This window comes from Carcharhinus amblyrhynchos, chromosome 5, assembly GCF_965287045.1.
Source record: "Carcharhinus amblyrhynchos chromosome 5, sCarAmb.v2.hapA, whole genome shotgun sequence".
NCBI classification, from domain to species: Eukaryota; Metazoa; Chordata; class Chondrichthyes; order Carcharhiniformes; family Carcharhinidae; genus Carcharhinus; species Carcharhinus amblyrhynchos.
Genome location: NC_137328.1, coordinates 69,306,921 through 69,326,965, shown reverse-complemented (window position 1 = coordinate 69,326,965; position 20,045 = coordinate 69,306,921). Strand labels below are relative to the sequence as shown.

General features: G+C 42.6%; 1 pseudogene; it reads left to right on the top strand.

Annotated features, from left to right (window-relative positions):
- The first annotated feature begins 10,764 nt into the window (after window positions 1-10,764).
- LOC145343586 (small nucleolar RNA U3) lies at window positions 10,765-10,964 on the top strand (annotated as a pseudogene).
- Window positions 10,965-20,045: the final 9,081 nt, after the last annotated feature.

Here is a 20,045-nt window from a genome sequence, read left to right as displayed (position 1 = left end):
AACTTTGTCTCAGGGTTGATGAACTGGAGTCTGAGCTAGTAGGAAAAACTGGAACTAGAGGGCACAACCTTCTAGTTCCAGTAGATCCTTTAAATCAGAGATGAGAAATTTCTTCAGCCGAGAGTGGTGAATTGTGGAACTGTTTGCCGCAGAAGGCTATGGAGGCCAAGTCATTGAATATTTTTAAGACAGAGATAAATAGGTCCTTGATTAATAAGGGGATCAGGTGTTATGGGGAAAAGGCAGAAGAATGGGGATGAGAAAAGTATCATGATTGAATGGCGCAGCAGACTTGATGGGCTGAATGGCCTAATTCTGCTCCTATGTCTAATGGTCTTTGGACACTGTAGAATATCAGGAAATGGAAAAGATGCTTTGCTCCAGGAAACTGTCACACATCTTATGCTAGGTACTTTGAATTTAGTCTGCAGGGTCAGGGACAAGAGGGTGTAACTGTACGTGAGGCTGATATGGAAATCTATATAAGACACAGAAGAAACCTCAGCTCTTGCAATTATCCAACAGCTTGTGGTTCTTGCAGCTTGTATGAACAAGAGCAGGGTCTGCAGACTGGATGAGTGAACTATCTTTGGCACCATAGTACAGAGAGCCATTCAAGTGAAGGAACAAATAAAACTAGTGGTAGTAAGGAATAGATAAAGTCCCCTGTGTCCGAGAGTGTGTGTTCAGAAAGCTGTGTTGCTTGCCTGGTGCCACAATTTAGGCATCTGCTCAAAGCTTCAGAGGAACTTACAGTATGAAGGGAAGGATCCAGTTGTCATGGTCCATGTTGCTACCAATAACAAATAGAGGACTGGTGGGGGGGATTCTCTGGATCCCCCACAATGTGTTTTCATCAGCGGTGGGATCTTTTGATCTGCTTCCTGTCAAAGGTGTTTCCCATGCTGCTGGGAAACCTGTGGTGTGGGAACAGCTGGAGTATTATGGCCTCGAGAAGAAGTTCATTTTAAGGATTATGAACAGCTAGGAGCTAAATTAGATGGGTGGCATAGTGACACAGTGCCTGGGACCCAGGTTCAATTCCGACCTTGGGTCATTGTCCGTGTGGAATTTGCATGTTCTCTCCGTGTCTATGTGGGTTTCCTCTGGCTGCTCCAGTTTCCTCCCAAAGATGTACAGTTAGGTTGATTGGCCATGCTAAATTGTCCCTTGGTGTCAGGCGCATTAGCAGGATAAATACATGGGGTTACGGGGATAGGGACTGGGTGAAATTATAGTTGGTGTATGGCCTGACTGGTGAATGGAATCCCTACAAATGCAGGACACTATGTAAAAAATGGAAAGCATAACCACAAAGATAATAATCTATAGAACAGAATGATCTCTGTCTCCTGGCACATAAATCACAAAAGATTAGTTGGAAGGTACACAATTGTTTAGACAGGCAAATGGAATGTTGTCTATTGCAAGGTGACTGGAATATACAGGAAAGAATGTACTGCTTTGCTGTACAGGACATTTATGAGACTGCATCTAGAGCACTGTGGACAGAGTTACTCTCCTTACTTAATAAAGTATATAATTGCATTAGAAACAGTTCAGAGAAGGTTCACTCGACTGGCTCCTGTGATGAAGAGGTGCTCTAGTGAGGAAAGATTGAGCAGGTTGGGCCAATACCCATTAAAATTTAGAAGAATGAGATAACCTTGTGGAAAAATTTAGGATCCTGAGGGACTTGACAGGATGATTGCTAAGAAAATATCTCCCCTTGTGACAAAGTCTAGGGGCGCAGTTTAATTATTAGGGATCTGCTGTTTAAGACTGAGAACAAAGAGCAAAAAACAGTACAGCACAGGGACAGGCCCTTCAGTGCTCTAAGCCAGCATCAATCACGTTGTCCTAATTAGACCAACCATTTGTATCCCTCTATTCCCCGTTCTGTTCATGTGAGGTCAGAGATTCATTAATCTATGGAATTCTTTTCCCAAATTGCAGTGCAGGCTGGGTCCCTGAATATGTTCAAAGTTGAGTGAGACCAATTTTTCATAATAAAGGAATCATGGCCGTTGGGGGTGGGGGGAAATGGGGGGCAGTGCTTGGGGGCTAACCAGAAAGTGATGTTGAGGCCACAATCAGACCAACCAAGAACATATTGAATGGCAGAGCAGGCATGAGGGGCTTCGATACACAAAGGGTGGTAGAAGTTTGGAGCTCCCTTCCACAAATGGCAGTTGATGGTAGATCAATTACTATCTTTAAATCTGAGATAGATAAATTTTTATTAAGCAAAGGTATTAAGGGATATGGGCCAAAGGTAGACATATGGAGTTTGGCCACAGATCAGCCATGATCTCGTTAAATGGTAGAACAGGCTTGATGAGCTGAACGGCCTGCTCCTGTTCCTATCTTTCAATGAACAGCCTACTTCTGTTTGTATCGCTTGTGTTCTTGTATTTGAAAGGTTCTTGCGTACCACCACTTTCTTTCAGTTTCATGAGAGTTATGGATGCAGTTCCTCTTGGCTTGCAGAATGACATGGGGATGGAACAGAGGCAGGAGGGAGAGGAGTTGTTCATGAAGGCAAGAGGAAGAGGGATTTCTAGAAGCAACATTACCTATGTGAGGTCTTCAGGGAGCACTTCTTTTTCCTACATTTCAGCCAGCATCTCTGGCTGTGCATTTCACTAGGGACATTGTCATAAAATTGTGCCAAATCCATGACAGAGACCTACAGTAGCAGAGCAGTCTGGGGACGGTGCTAACACTGGCTTTCAGATCTATATGACCCTCACTTTTAGTACAAGTAGATCCAGGCTTGAGCCAATGGCATTACCATCATATCTCACTGTTCATCATTGCAAATGGGAGGTCACTGAGGACAGGGACCAATTTGTTTTCTCTCTAAGCAAAGAAATTCTGCTGAAAACCTCTTTCCCAGTGACTTCCAGCATCTTACACAGCGAACCATTAGTTTTATTTGTTCCTCCACTTCCAGCACCTTATAAAGCCCCTTTCAGATTCTGGCTTTGCAAAATGCAGGTGAGTTCTAATTGGTGAAAGTCTTACTCGAAATTGGGCCTTTGCTGAGCAAGCAGCAGTGTGTTGAGCACCAGCTAAACTTCACCTCACACTCATGAAAATGAGCAGACAGCATGAAGTTTTCATGCCTCTTGTGTCACTTTGAAGGGTGGCAGGGGTAAGCCTCATGTCCAGTCAAGGCCCTTCTCCAATTTCGCCCCAAAAGATCCATTAAAACCTACACATCTTAATGCTAAAGACAACATTTTGAAAAAATTCCATATCCAGTTGACATAATTTGAGTCAGATTGTTGTGAAACTACATCAATGACATTTGAAAAGGATGAGGTGAAAGCTAAGATGTTTGGCAGAGAGTGATCCTTTGTTTCAGAATCTGAGCAATGTTCTAATGGTGAAGGAGCGCAGCAAACCAAAATTCAGCAACTATTCCTGAAACTAATACGGATATTATTTGCAAGACTCTGACTTGAGTACAGAGTCTAATGGGGACACTTTTGTGTCGCTAAAACCTTGTGAATAAGTGCTGTCAGTAACATGTGCTAAACAGACAGATGGAAATCAAATCCAGGGGATCAACGTAAGGCGACCCACTGTAAGAATGACAGTTCAATGTGGGATTATAGGAATTATATTACAGGACGAGATGGTCTAGCTGGATGAGGGGTAATCCAGAGGAACTTCAAGTGCAATGAAACTGGAGCTGTAGTTTAAAGCTGGCTACAGATAACTGACAGATAAGAGAAGATTATTGCATTTCCATTGGATCAGCTGAATTGTACAGGAAGGTTTATAAGCTTCCCTCGTAGTGCATTCCTCCATACTTAGTAATAAGAGCCACTCACCAGACAGAAGTCATTAACCTCAGCACATGGATTGAAGAGTATCATTCCTTTCTGAATAAATTGGTTCAGTCATGTTTGTCCTCCCCAGGAGGAGAGAAGCTTTGCCAATGGGAGCATGTTATCAGGATTTTAGACACAGGCTCTCATAATGTTCATTGCATATTGGAAATTCAGATGAGGGTTCTTGTGAATTTCCATTATGGAAATTAATAAATGGAAAATAGGGGGTTTGAATCTAAACTCTGACATGCACTTTTCACAGGCAACTCTCCATTGCCAGGCAGTGAGTTTTCATAAAATTAGATTTCAGATATTATTTGGGTCTCCCTACTTGTACTTTGGCAGACAATCCTTGTCCAACACAACATGTTGAAGTTGCACATTCTCCTCGAGTGTGGGTGGGTTTCCTCCCACAGTCCAAAGATGTGCAGGTTAGGTTGATTGGCCATGCTAAATTGACCATAGATGCATAGGATTAGTGGGTAAAATATGTATGGATTGGGGTAGGGCATGGGTGGGATTGTGGTCGGTGCAGACTCGATGGGCCAAAGGGCCTCTTTCTGTACTGTAGCGTTTCAATGATTTTATGATTCTTCTATGATTTCTACAACATTTATGTGTAATATTGGTTAGGAAAGATTAATGTTCCTGGTACATATTCTCTTGAATGCATTAATGTTGTCTCTGTAAATTGAGATCGGAGTAATTCTTCCCCACTGTAATGATATTGATAACAGCCATGTTGATAGAATTTACAATACAAATCCCTGCCCAATAGAAATAGTAGGTGAATGTGACATACATGCAGCAAGAAAACATGATGTCACAGCCCTAGATTGAAAACACTATGTCAGGTATTTAACTCAAATAATGATGTGCTATTTTTGAGATCCCCAATTGTACTGTTCACAGTATGAACAGAATAGACATTTGAGAATATCAAACCATTACATGCAGATTTGAAATCAGGTTCACACATAGGAAGCAGTTTATCTGAGATATAAGGCAGAATTTTCCTTAAGAAAGAAAGAGTTTTAAACAAGTTATTGGTTTAGCATTAAACTGTTCTGAGACCAGTAACTTATTTTGTCAAAAAAGAACAAAAGAAGGCAGCACAGTGGTTAACACTGCTGCCCCACAGCATAGGTTCAGTTTTGGTCTCAAATCACTGTCTGTGTAGAGCTTGCACATTCTCCTCCTGTCTGCGTGGGTTTCTTCCAGGTGCTTCAGATTCCTCCCACAGATTAGATGGATTGGCCATGCTAAATTGCAATTTATGCCAGGGGCATTATTGGGATAAATGTGTGCAGTTATGGGAATGGGGCTTGGGTTGAATGGCCTCCTGCACTGTAGCAATTCCATAAAATCCCACTTACCTACTGAAAGAATGAAGCCACAAGACTCCGCAATTTAAAACAAAAGAATTTTTACTCTAAGACTTCATCTAAACAAATGCTGTCTTGGTAATTACCTTTACTCTAAAACCTAGAATCAACATAAAGTAAACATGAATTATCAGACAAATTACAGTTTTATATACTCTGAATTATGCATTAAATGGCAGATACAACAAAGACAGACCTTACCAACTGGCTCAGCAGTTCACTCAGCATATTTGTCATTAAATTCAGTCACCTCTTCTTCAAGGATTTAACCTGATACCCAGCTGACAACAGCACAAACCATATCGTCATTCCAGGGATAAAATATTTGTCAAAAATGTTAACTGTCTGCAAAACTGTCTGCTTGAGTCACTGTGCAGAGTCTTCACATTCTCCCGTGTCTACATGGCTTTCCTTCGGGTGCTCTGGTTTCCTCCCACTGTCCAAAAGACATGCTGATTAGGTGCATTGGCCATGCTAAATTCTCTGTCAGTGTACCTGAATGGGTGACAGAATGTGATTATGATGGCTTGAATAGTGTAGGTCGACTAATATTATCTCCAGGTACAGAGGTAATTGCAGCAACTATACATTTGCTTATTTCCAGCTCCTGTATCTGGCTTCTGTTTTCTTCAGCCTGTCTGTACTGAACCATTTGGACCATTGTCTAAGTTCTGAAGTTTCTGTTTCCTTTATATGGCTTCAGCAAGTTTCAAACTCCCTGCAGATTTTGTTTCCAATGTCTGTTTCAGTCTTAATCTTTTTTGAAACTAAGCTCCTTTATCACTTTCAATTTACCTTTTCAATTAGGGTCTGGCTCAAAAATACGGGGCCAAATTTTCCCATCTCCCCCGCCACGAGAATCATAATGGGCAATACGTGAAGCATGCAAAGGTCCTTTGACATTGGCAGGATTTTCCAACCTTGAGGCGAGCATGGCTGGAAAATCCCACCTATAAACTTTGTAACCATAGATTCTATCACACAATCAATCTAAATACCAATCCATGCAACAGACATACCATGGGCTTAACAATTCACCATTTTTATCTCTGCCTTTGGCCACTTCCAGGTTAAACCTTGGGAGGCATGGTGGCACAGTAGTTAACACTGCTGCCTCACAGCGGCAGGAATCTGGGTTCAATGCCTGGCTTGAGTCACTGTGCGGGAGTCTGCACATTCTCCCGTGTCTACATGGGTTTCCTTTGGGTGCTCCAGTTTCTTCCCATTGTCCAAAAGACGTGCTGGTTAGGCGCTTTGACCACGCTAAATTCTCCCTCAGTGTACCTGAACAGGTGACGGAATGTGGTGACGATGGGATTTTCACTGTAACTTCATTGCAGTGTTAAAGTAAGCCTACTTGTAACACAAATAAACTTAAACCCAACAAACATGGCAGAACAAAATGAAAGGTGCCCAATTTTGACAATACTGAAATGGATCCTCAATTATTCTCAGATAAAGCTGTCACAGGTTTTGGAGGACATTTTTCTTGCTCATACCTGAGGAGTCTTTTTTTTTACCTTTGATGTTTTCAAAATGCTTGCAACTGTTATAGAACATTCTAAGCTGCTGAGGGGTCTTTGGCACAAAACCTATTCCTTCATAAGGGGCAGCATGGTGGCATTGTGGTTAGTAGTGCTGCCTCACAGTGCCAGGAACCCCAGTTCGATTCTGGCCCTGGGTGGTTGTCTGTGTGGAGTTTGCGCATTCTACCCATGTCTGCGTGTGTTTCCTGTGGGTACTCCAGTTTCATCTCACAATCCAAAGATGTGCTGGTTAGGGGATTGTCCCTTAGTGTCTCATGATGTGTAGGTTACAGGGAATATGGGGATGGGAAGGGCCTGGGTAAGATGCTCGATTGGAGAGTTGGTGCAGACTCAAAGGGCCAAATGGCTTCCTTCTGCACTGTAGGGATTCTATGATGCATGGTATCTTTCCAGGAAACATCCGCTGGAAAAAAAGAGGAGAAATGGGAGTAGCTATCAGAGGCAGGAGCTAATAGAGCTGCAGCTGTAGGTGATACCAATGGTTGGAAGCTTGATCCACAGGAAACCTTACCTTCCTATGCAGTGTAAAGCCCCAGCTCAATAGGTTATATTGGGAATGGTACCTCTCCAAGGAGGCTGCTGCAGAATCTTGCATGAAGACCTGCAAACAAATGTCATAGGTAGCACAGATTTGCATGTCCATCCAATATTACCGCAATCCTGAACTTCTTTGTCCCAGGCTCCTTCTGAGCTGATGTAAGGGATGGCAGCCACATTAATCAGTGCAAAGTTTTATGTCTGCATTAAGCATGTGACTGATGTCATGTTTTCTGCAACAAGCACATTCATCATTCTGTTCATAGACATGGAGGTTAAAGTTGGCTGTCTGGGTATCTGCTGTAGTTTAAATTATTGGCTAGAAAATTGTGTTCATCTAGAAGCAATGATTCACAATTGCTGGGCTGTACATGAGCAGTGTCTGTAGCATTACATCTATTTACTATGGCACTCCAGGAATTCAGACACAATTTCAGAAATGCTTTTGTAAATTTAACAAGGTAGTGAAGGTTTTACAGAATGAACCAACAATTTGGACAAACCCTACATAATGGATACCATTAACTTACAACATGAAACTTTCAATTAATTACATTTTACACATACAATACGTCACTTATAACTTATGCTTTGACTTGCCAACAGAGTAAAACTATCCTTTCTTCATCTGAAAGAATTTGTCAGAATTATGTGCACACACAATCTATTTATGAACGTGGGGACACCAATTTCATAAATGGGATTAGGTCCTTGAAGATCTTTATGTCAAGCACCTCACCATGAACTGCTAGCTCTTTAACGTCTTGAGTCACTTTCTCACAAGTGGCAAAATTTTGTCCTTTTTGGATATTTTCTCCTTTAAATCTAATTCTAGACTCAGATGAGTATGGATTCCCCTCTTAATTATCTCTCCTGAGGTGCACTCGATCTTTCTTCTCCCCCTTATAAGGAAGAATACGTCAACGCTGGGGATTATATTTCTCTTCCTGAGGTTTGGATAAAAGTCTCTTTCCATCTTGATAACAGGTGGGCGAGCAGATCCCATTGTTTTTCTGCTTTCAACCTGGCTCTGCAGTGACCTGAATAATAACTGATCTTCTATCAAAATTCTGGTTTCGTGCTTAAAAGCTTCTAATTTTTTCTTTGTTCAGGGCACAGCATGCAGAGTGCCAGTAAATGCTTCTAGAGTTGCTGAGGAATAAACTGCTGAGAGGAACATTTACAGGACTTCTGCAGAATTTTCCAGTAGGCAGTGGGGCTGTAAATTAGCACTGTAGGCTGATGTGCCTTCTTCATGGTTCCATCCTACCTCCAGACCATTTTTACAATGGCAAACAGAGCTAACCACTCAAAGAAATGGGTGGGGGAAGGGAGCGGTGCTTGCTGGATGGCCAATTAGATTAATTGGGAACAATTAAAGTAGGGCAACTGGAATTTTCCAGTCGATCTCCAGTCTCCACAGTGGGGCCGCGGCACCATGGCTGAGGACAAGAAAGCAGGAGCTCCCAAGAAAGGTTCCAAACAAATCGTCAACAAAACAGTCCCACAGGACAGGAAGAAGAGAAGGAAATCGAGGAAAGAGAGTTACGCTAAGTAGAATCATAGAATTGTAGAGTCCTACAGTGCAGAAGGAGGCCATTCAGCCCATCGAGTCTGCACCGATCACAATCCCACCCGAGCTCTATCCTTGTAACCCCACACATTTACCCTCCTAATCCCCTTGACACTAAGAGGCAATTTAGCATGGCCAATCCGTCTAACATGCACATCTTTAGGCTGCGGGAGGAAACTGGAGCACCTGGAGGAAACCCACACAGACACAGGGAGAAAGTGCAAACTCCACACAGACTGTCACCTGGCACTGTGAGGCAGCAGTGCTAACCACTGTGCCACCTTGCTGTGAAGTACATCTACAAAATGATGAAGAACATTCACCCCGACACTGGCATCCCCTCCCAGGCCATGAGTATCACATAATCGTTTGTCAACAACATCTTCAAGTGCATTTCAGGTGAGGCTTCCCACCTGACCCATTACAACAAGCGTCAGGCAGATCATCAGTTCCTGGGAGATCCAGAATGCTGTGTGTGTGCTGCCACTCAGGGTATTGTCCAAACACACCATATCAAAGGAGACAAATGCAGTGACCAAGCACCAAGTGAAACTGTGCCATGCAGTGAAAAACACCAGTGAGGGCCAATTAAGTTTCCTGGAAGGGGGAGCCCAGGAGTAGACCTGGGGTGGAGGAAGGGAGAATGGTCAGCATTCCAGGCAGGTCCAGAAAGGTTCTTTGCTTCAGTGCAGACTTGATGGGCTAAATAGCCACCTTCCGCACTGTAGGGATTTGAGGAATTCTGAAGAAATAGAATGGCGAAATACCTGCTGGGCAATTAAAGTTGTAGCATTGTCATAGACACACCAGACATGTTTGGCATGATTCAAATCTATTTCTAAAACAAAATATATTAAGTTGGCAAAGGTATCAGACCGTGAGAAATTACAGAAAATTCTACACTGCAATCTCTGTTAGCGGGAGTATAAAATGAAATGTTTCTTTTGAAGACGTAAACCAACAATGTCATCCCTGAAAGATGGAAGATCAAAATGAAAGAACCCTAACAACAGTTAAAATAATTCTTAACCAATGCCAAATGCAAGAGCCAGAGGTTTCCTCTGAGGGCAGGATCGGAGGTCAGGATTGTTTCTGGGTCACAAACCTCTATTACGGGGAAAACAGCAATTCATTGGGATTTTCACAGCAATGCCTTAAAATCGGCATGGGCTTTTTTGGTTTTACCCTTTAATTTGATAATTTAGTTTAATTGGTCTGTCCAAAATAGGATACTTCACATGGGGACAGGATCTCCGTTCAATCAAGGGTGAGTTCTCGAAGCTGGAGGTTCATTCAGATACCTTCCAGCTTTAGGAGAGCAGTAGGCTGTAATGGAAGGCATTTGATGCAGAGCTTGCAGTGTCAAATTTTCTGTAATTTCTCACAGTCTGATACCTTTGCCGCCTTAATATATTTTTGTTTTAGAAGTAGGTTTGCAAAATTCCAGACTACTGAATCACACCAAACATGCCTGGTGTGTCTATGAAAATGCTGCAGCTTTAATTACCCAGCAGGTATTTTGCTACTCTATTTCTTCTGAACTCATAGAAGCCCTACAGTGCAGAAGGAGACCATTCAGCCCATCAACCACAATCCCACCCACCCTCCATCCCCGTACCCCCACATATTTACTCTGCTGATGTCCTGACACTAGGGTCAATTTAGCATGGCCAATAGACCTAACCCACAAATCTTTGGACTGTGGGAAGAAACTGGAGCATCCAATGGATATCCACACAGACTCGGAGAGAATGTGCAAACTCCACACAGACAGTGACTGAAGCCGGAATTGAACCTGGGTCCCAGGTGCTGTGAGGCAGCAGTGCTAACTACTGTGCCACCTGGCCCCTCATAGTGATTCTCTTGGATTCAGCAGTCTACAGACTATACTTTTAGGGATCATTTCTATAGTTTTTTCCTAGAGAAATGTGTTTCTAAACTGTTCGGTCTCACAAACCATGAGGAGGATTTATTGTGTTCTCTTCTGAGCAGGAAGCTGGTATTGAGTGTTGCTTTTAGCAACTGCTTAGTGTCATTGATGAGTGTTCCTTCTGTCTCTTGTAGGAAGAGAACACAGGCTTCCCAATACTCCAATGTTACCTTTGATTCCTTCTGCTCTTGGGGTTGACTAATTTCAAATTCCCCAATAGGAACTTTAATCATTTGACCATGTGCAGAGTCAATAGAACTGATGAAAAGCCATGTTCCCTGGATGCATCAGACTTCATTGTTCCATAGCAATCAGTGCCATTTTCAGGCCTTTTTATCTGCTTACCTCTATGATATATACAATGAACATTGTCTGCATTGCTCATGCCCCTTTAACAGCTGCACAATGACAATTTTTCCTCACTGACCATCCAAAAATTCTTGTTCAAAAGAGTGGGAAAAAGTAAGTCTCATTCACTTATTCCAGCAAGTGCTCTTGTGCGTCTCAGTACAGACTGCTCTAGGTCTTCCAGCCATTTTACTTTCAGGCCTCCATACCTGGGAACTAGTGCAGGGATGACTGCCTGATATCACAAACGGCCAACTGGAGAGATCATTAGATCTGCTGCGTTTATCTTACTACATTTCCTTATCAACTTCCTCACTCCATATTTTTTCCTCAACCTCTGCAACAGCAAGGGCCAGTCTGCCTTCATTTTAGAGGTTATTATTGGCCATATTTACCAACACATATATTGGTTATTTAGTTATATCTCAACTCAGTCACTTTGACTGTGCAGTGAGTAGCAGAAGAAACCCTCCAGTGATAAACAAGGAAGAGCATCCAGCAAAGGCAGTACAACATCAATCTGGGAGAAGTCGAAGCAGTCACCTCGACTGTACAGTGGGTAGCGAAAGAACCCCTGGGGGTTGGGAGGGGTGGGGGTGCACTCAAGGCGGCAAATGGAGGTGAAGTCTGGGGGAGTGGGCAGAGGAGGTGGGGTGTTATTAGAAAGGTTGGGGCAGGGGAGTGAGTATCTATAGTGGCTGGACATTTTTTGTCAGACTGTAAGGCACTGGCATGGAGAGGAGAGGCTCAAGAATGTTTAACCCCCACATCAATAAGTAGATTTCCTTAAAGAATTGATTTAGTTACCAACAAGTTTCCTGCAGCTGTACAGTGCCTTGGTGAGAGCACACCTGGAGTACTATGTGCAGCTTTGGTCTCCTTACCTAACTCACCTGATGAAGGAGCAGCACTCTGAAAGCTCATGATTCCAAGTAAACCTGTTGGACTTTCACCTGGCATTGTAAGACTTCTTACTGTGCCTACCCCAATCCAATATCAGTATCTACACATCATGGCTCCCTAAGAAAGGATATATTTGCCTAGAGAGAATGCAGTGAAGGTTCACCAGATTGATTCCTGGGATGGCAGGATTGTCAGATGAAATGAGATTAGGTCAACTAGACCTGTATTCACTGGAATTTAGAAGAATAAGTGGGGAACTATTTGAAATGACGGGGTTGAACGGAATAGTTGTGGGGTTGTAGAGAAGGGGGTCACAGTTTCAGGATATGGGTTGTAGACCATTTAGGACTGAAATGAGGAAAAACTTGGAGAGTGGTGAACCTGTAGAATTCTATGCCATAGAAAGCTGTGCAAGCTAAGTCACTTAATGTACTTATGAAGGAAATAGATGCATTTCTAGACCTTAAAGGCATCCAGAGGTATGAAGTGGGATCTGAAGTGTAGTGTTGAGATGGAGGATCAGCCATGTTGACTCAAAGAGCCTAATGACCTACTCTGCTCCTATTTTCTATCTTTCTATGTTTTTACTTGGTACATTCAACAGGATGCATCAGCCCTGACTGCCTCAGATGTGTTGTTTTAGGTTGCATATTCCTTCACACCTATAGCAATTCCGCAATGTCATTTCCTTATTCCCAATCAAAAAAATTTAGCTTTGGAATTATTTTCCAATACAAATTGACTTCTAAGATGTTCAGAAAACGCACAGGCATTAATGTACTCTTCTATTTTCATTCTACAATTATTGGGAAATCATACTTCAGCATTGTGACTCCATTAGTAATTTTTACAATCTGCCTATGCCTGAGTCAGAGAATGTATTTATTTGATACTTATTTTTCTTGTTAATTTTCATAGCGCATGGATGATTGGAGTCAAATATTTTTGACCTGCTTAAATACAGGGTTGCTGTTTCTAAATATATCACCGTATCTTTGGTCAGGTTCAAGATGAAATGAGCAGAGGACATTTTTCGATAAATCATGAATCGGTCAATTAATCTGCTCATCACTCCCTCAGAATCCTTTGCTTTCTCATACTAACAAAACCAATACAATGCTGCCTGAAAGTCACCGAAAGGTTCATTTGGTAAAGGCAGTATTTAGCACAACTGGACAGGAAAATCCCAGAATGCATTACATGACAGCAATTTTCAATAATTTGTACAAGTTTCTCCAAATCAGTCAAACAAGTGCAAAAACTAGAAGAATTTCAATTGAAAATTATATCTAGCTCAAAGCAAGTATCCAAGGTTTATTGCACTAGTTTAAAAAATTGGGGCTAGAAGTTACCTGTCTACAAAACTGGCCACCCCCAGATTGAATTACTCACCATTCTGAGTGAGTACATATTTCTTGATGGACGCTTTGTGAGAGTGCAACATTAATGTTGTAACAACAATTCCTCTGTTACAAACTGAAAAGTCACTCGCCACATAATTGACTTAAGGTTGTAGCAGAACGTGTGTTAAAGTTCCCAGGCTGGCCAAGCACTACATAGAGTGGATTCTGAGAATCACGTACTGCACAGAAGGAGACCATTTGGCTCATTGAATCCATGCCTGCTTCCCACAGAGTAAGTCAGTCAGTCCCACTCTTGAGGTCGATTCCCATTGCTCTGGAAGTTTATTTCCTTCACGTGTCCATCCGATTTCCTCTTGAAATCATTGGTTGTCTCTGCTTTCACCATGTGGAAGTCAAGTGGCTGTGCCACCAGTTGCTTTCTGGCCAGAAACAGGGAAATCAAGTCCACTCTCTTTGAGTGACACCCCTGCATAACAGTGAATGACAACTGTGAAATATTGAAAATATCTCCAGCTCGGGCCTGGAATGAGCCAGACGTGTAACACTTCAGGCGGGATCATCTGGCCACCCTTGCCCCAAAACCGGAAAATTCTGCCCGAGGTCAACAGACCTCTGCATGGCCCACCCTCTGCCTGCAATGATTCCTATGGCAGGTGGAACAGGAAAATTCTTCCCTTCATGTCTACCATCAAGTACACAGCCACTGGCAATGCTGTCTTTACTCTGTTCTAAAGTTGAAATTGTGACTGCAACATTTGGCATATTTCAGTGAGAACATCTTTACTGAAGTGCGGTTGTCTATCACTCTTTTCCTGGTCTGAGTTGGAGGATGGCTTGCTGAACACCCTTAATGAATATAGCATCTTGTTGCAAGCCTCTTGTACTCCTCGCTCTTCCAGCAACTTTCCAGTGCTCTGCGTAACCTCTGCTTAATCTCCCAGTCACGCAGAATTGCAAGGAGAATACCTATGACTGCACTCTTGCTTGGTGGCAACTGGCCTTTAAAGTCAGGGCCAAGTCCATCAGCACCTGCCAGATCGCTCCCTGTAGACTTAAACAACTTGAAAAAATTCTAGAAGATAACAAACACTTGCACAATAATAGCAAGAGCCAGTAGAGCAAATAACCTGAAAGTTGATAATGATCCCTTTAAATGGCATTGGTTGGTGTATGAGAAGGACTAGTTGGGAGGTTCCTTCCTGTTAGGAAACAAGTGAGCAGCCATGTGAGATTAAGAAAGGGTATTTTCTGGGACATTGGTACTGCCATTTTGGAGACCAATGTCAAATCAAAATACTCTGCAAATTTCCGTTGGGTGCCCACACCCATAAGGCAACTGGAGTGACATAAGAGTAAAACAATGTGAGAAACAAGAGACAATCAAACCTGATTTAGTAATCTAACAGGATCATGGCTGATCCTTGATCTCAGTTTTTCTTTCCACCCTATTTCCTTATCTGCTTTTTTCTTTATACTCCAAAAATCAATCGATCTCAGCCTTTAGTAAACTCAGCAACTAAATAACCCTAGCCTTCTAAAGGAGAATTACCGAGATTCACAATGTGCAGAGCTCGGTGGGAGCTTGCTGATGATATAAAACTAGGTGAAAATACTGTGAAGAGGACTCAAAGAGACCGCAAAGAGATGCAGACAGGTTAAGTGTGTGGAAAACAAGGTACCAGATGAAGTATAATGAAGGGAAATGGTTATTCACTTTTGTATAAGAATAGAAGAGCAGAATATTTTTTAAAAGATGTGAAACTTGTAAATGTTAATGTTCAGAGGAACTTGGGTGCATTCCTGCCAGGGGCTGTAGAACAAAGAACAACCCAGCACGGGAAACAGGCCCTTCGGCCCAACGAGCCCGCGCCGCCGCATCACCCTACACCTATTCTACCCTGCGTGTCTACGAATGGAACCCCTAACTTAGCCAGATTCAGGGGAGAATAGTGTCAATTTGGTAAACCAGTCAGCCTAAGAGCACATCTTTGGGGTGTGGGAGGAAACCGGAGCGCCCGGAGGAAACCCACGCAACCACAGGGAGAATGCGCAAACTCCCACAGACACAGGCCCAAATCCATGTATCTGCACAGCCAGCAGTGCTAGTCACCGAGCTGTTGCGGCGCCCGTCTACCGGTCCACGATCAAGCACACACACCGACACGAAGTACTAGGCCACTCCCGGAACTTCCAAGAGCAGCCCACGCACGACCCACCGTGTGCATGCCCCTCGTTTGACAATGAGGTTGACCTCCACCTGCGGAATAAAAAGACAAAAAACGTTAACTTACAAGTCTGCATTTCCGGTGTCTCCCGAGGTTCTGACCTTATTTAATAGCCCCTACTATAACCCTCCATCCTCGTTTCACTCATGTGTCTGTCTAACTGAACCTTAAACGAGTCCAACGTTCCTGCCTCCACCACCCTACTTGGTAGCGCGTTCCATACCCCCACAACTCTCTGTGTAAAGAACCTTCCTCTCACATCCAAATTATACCTCTCCCCCCTCACCCTTAAATCATGACCTCTCGTATTTGTATCCAGTCTAGGAAGCAGTCTCTCACTATTGACTCTATCTATTCCCTTCAGTATCTTATATACCTCTATCACATCCCCCCTCAACCTCCGTCTTTCCAAGGAGAAAAGTCCCAGTTTCTCCAACCTTTCCTCCTTGTTTTCCTTGTTTTCTCTTTCCCTTCTTTCTTGAATAGACCTGTACATTTGCTAACTTCTAATCTACTGGGACTATTCCAGAGTGTAAGGAATTTTGGAAAATCATAGCCAATGAATCCAATACCTCTGCAGCTCCCTCTTTGAGAACCTAAGGCTCAGGTCCTGGAGACTTGTTGGATGTTTGTCCCTTGAGTTTCACCAGTAATATTTTTCTGCTGTCATGCTTGGTATGGTCATTGAAGCATGACTACACCAAGCGTGACAGACAATATTGTCTGGAATTTCTGCAGTTTGTGGAGGTGGTTAAAGAGGCTGGGATGATATGGAAATTCTGAAAGAGAAGCATTAGGCTGGCTCCTTTACATGTTCCCACCTCCATGCAATTTTACTAGAGCTGTGCTCTCAGCAGCAATGGCTAACCACCCGACAGCAGTGGCAAACCAATTTGTGCAATTAAATATACAATTGTCCCCACCAGTGCAGTGACATTTCTGACCATTGCATGGGTCCCATCAGGAATCTGTCAGCTCTAAGGAGATGAAATCATAGTGGGGAGTCATCACTGTCAGTAACCGACAGCCATTCAAGTCAACAAAGGAATAAAACAGCTTTGCTCATGGCTGAGCTAAATAAATTAATCAGAACCAAATAAGAAGGATGAGTAACATATGAGCCCTCTGGGGAGAAAGATGTAAGAGCACACTGGGCTGAGAACAGAATGTTCAGAAGCATGAACAGAGGTTCAAAGAAGGACTGGCAAATACTGTAACTGCAGATAGAAAATATAACGTTAGATTAGTATTTCAGTAATACAACATAGGAGTTAAGTAGAGAAATGTAAACAGCAGGATCTGAGATTAGCCCAGGATAGCGTGATAGATGATTCCTTCCTTGGTGAAAACTGGGAGAAAATAACGAGCATTATGTTCTTCCTCAGTAGCAATACTCCACTGAAATTAACTTCAACATAAGTCAGCTGGAAGGATGAGACACACTAAAATGGCTTAAGACAAATGATTCTCTGTGAATACGTTACCACTTCAATTATTGTAAGAGAACCAGATGAATGAAGTATCAGTGGTCATTTTTTTTTGAGGGAATCAATCATATTGGGATGGAGGATATACTATCTTGCTAATGTCCATTCAAAGACAATAGGCAGAATTCTCCAGTCATGCTGGTCTAAAAGCTGGAAGTTCCTGCCTGACCACCAATGGCGTTTCACATTCTCTGCAACCCACCTGTTAAAATTTCAGTGGCAGGCAAGCTGGGAGAATTCCAGCCAATGTTTGTGATCATGCTGTTGACCTGATCTCCCACCTGCTGTCCCTAGCTGAATGCAGAAACTGCCTATGAATTGGCCACTTCCTGTAAGATTGCATTGATATGAGCAAGGGTCGGAAGCTGGGAATGGTCCTGACACCCAAAAATTTTATCAGTCCAGTCTGTATATCTGCATTTTTAACCATAACTATCTTGCATCTCACAAAGTTTTCTCCAAACAACTGGACGATGTGACATCTTTATCTGTCAAAGTATCATTGTAAATTATTTCTGTCCAGTGATAATAGTCTTACCACTAGTAAGGGCAGTCTTTTTTATAAATAAGCCCATGTGATGTAATTAAGCATCATAGATTGAACAGTGAAGAACTATAGTAGTATCGAAACATACTTATGATATAATGCTTTGAATTAACCTGCATTCTAACCATTTTCCAGCATTTGGTTTAAAGGCTGAACATCATTTTATATGAACAATTTTTAATGTGAATATGTTGCTTTGGCGTGTCTGCTATGACTCTTTCACCAACTTTTACAGATGCACCATAGAAAGCATCCTTTCTGGATGTATCACAGCTTGGTATGGCTCCTGCTGTGACCAAGACCGCAAGAAACTACAAAAGATTGTGAACGTAGCTCAAGCCATCATACAAATCAACCTCCCATCCATTGACTCTGTCTACACTTCCCATTGCTTCAGAAAAGCAGCCAACATAATCAAGGACCCCACACACCCTGAATATACTCTCTTCCACTGGGAAAAAGATACAAAAGTCTGAGGTCACGTACCAACCAACTCAAGAGCAGCTTTTTCCCTGCTGCCATCAGACCTTTGAATGGATCTACCTTGCATTAAGTTGATCTTTCTCTACATCCTAGCAATAACTGTAACACTGCATTCTGCACCCCCTTCTTTCCTTCTATGTACTCTATGAATGGTATGCTTTACTTGCATAGCGTGCAAGAAACAATATTCTTCACTGTATCCTAACAGGTGACAGTAATAGAGCAAATAAATAAAAACAGTACAACCTTCAATCTTGAAGGCACCCTGACAATTTACGTGCCAATGTTTCCACGGTTTTTACGTACTCTTCCCTTTCCTCAGCCTATTACATAAAAACAGAAACTAGAAGAGGGAGTACAGCATTCGACCCTGCTCCATCATTCATCTTAATTGTGGCTGATCAGCAAATTCAATATCCTGATCCCACCCCGTGCCTCCCCACCATACCCCTCCCAACCCCAAGAATCAGAATCATAAAATCCTACAGTATGGAAGGTGGCCATTCGGCCCATCTGTACTGATCACAATCCTACCTAAGTCCTATTCATGTAACCGTCATTTACCCTGTTAATCCCCCTGACAACCAGGGTCAATTCAGAATGGCCAATCAACCTAACCCACACATCTTTGGACTGTGGGAGGAATCTGGAGCACCCGGCAGAAACCCACGCAGACACGGGTAGAAAATGCAGACTCCACACAGACAGTGACTCGAGGCTGGAATTGAACCCGGGTCCCTGATGCTGTGAGGCAGTAGGGTTAACCATTGTGCCACCATGCCTATGCTTGCTGTTAGAGACCAAAGTAATTTTTTTTTAAATTCACCTTACTGCAGGTTTCTATTGAAAATCATTGGAACTTCTCTTATTAGTGAAGACTATTCAGTTAAGCCTGAATGGTACTGAACACAGTGTTTTAGTACAATGGGATGTAAGCTGTTGTCCTGAGACATTACAAAAACACACGTGGTTTTGCACTACAACATGAGTTTAAAAGTTGTGGTGAAACAGACCAATTAAGAATGAACTGTGTTCCAAAAGATTTGTGAATCCTGGGGCAAAGCTAATCTTTGAGGGTTATTGATGATCCAGTGAGGACTTTGTAAGCAGTCTAACTTTCTGAAATGGAATGGAATTGTTTCTCTTAATCATCCCTTGATGAATTGAGTGAAGCAATGGAAGGATTCACAAATTTAATTGGCTTTGGTTGCTTTTTCCATGGGCAGTCATCAGCCAATCAGATTCTAGTTCCACAGCGCAAAAGGATCTTGAGGGCTCCCACAACCCATATGATGAGAGATTCTGCCCCACTCATCAGTGTGAACACCTCCCTTGTTATTTAACTAAAATTCACCACCAAAGCTGCAGTCTTCACTTGTCGGAACTATCTGGATTGAGTTTAAATGCAGCTCCTCTTGCCTAACAGTGCACGGCTGCAGCCATTTCGGGCGAGTCAGGTGCCTGGAGCCTCCATGACAGTGTGAATCACTTGGAGGCTCTTTCATTGCACTGAGTGCCAAAAGATTGCGATGCGGAGCATGCTGAAAAGATCAACGTGGTACACTCCATTTTTCTCACTGTTGTGAAATGTTTTGGGAAAATTCTGTCCCAAATCTTGATCCTGAGAACCTGAACCAGATGATGGGAGGGTCAAACTTTCAGCTCCACCTGTGAGAGTAGAAATCTCTTTTGTTCATTAAGCGAATTCTCCAAGTTACTGGAAGTGAAGATGGCAGGCATTTTCAAGAACAGCCATTCACTGTCATGGAGAAGAGACATTATTTGGCATCATGTACAGAACATTGTGTGATAGGAAGATAGAGGAATGTATTGTTTTAGTATGTTGCATTACAGTTATTTCTCAATAACACCTG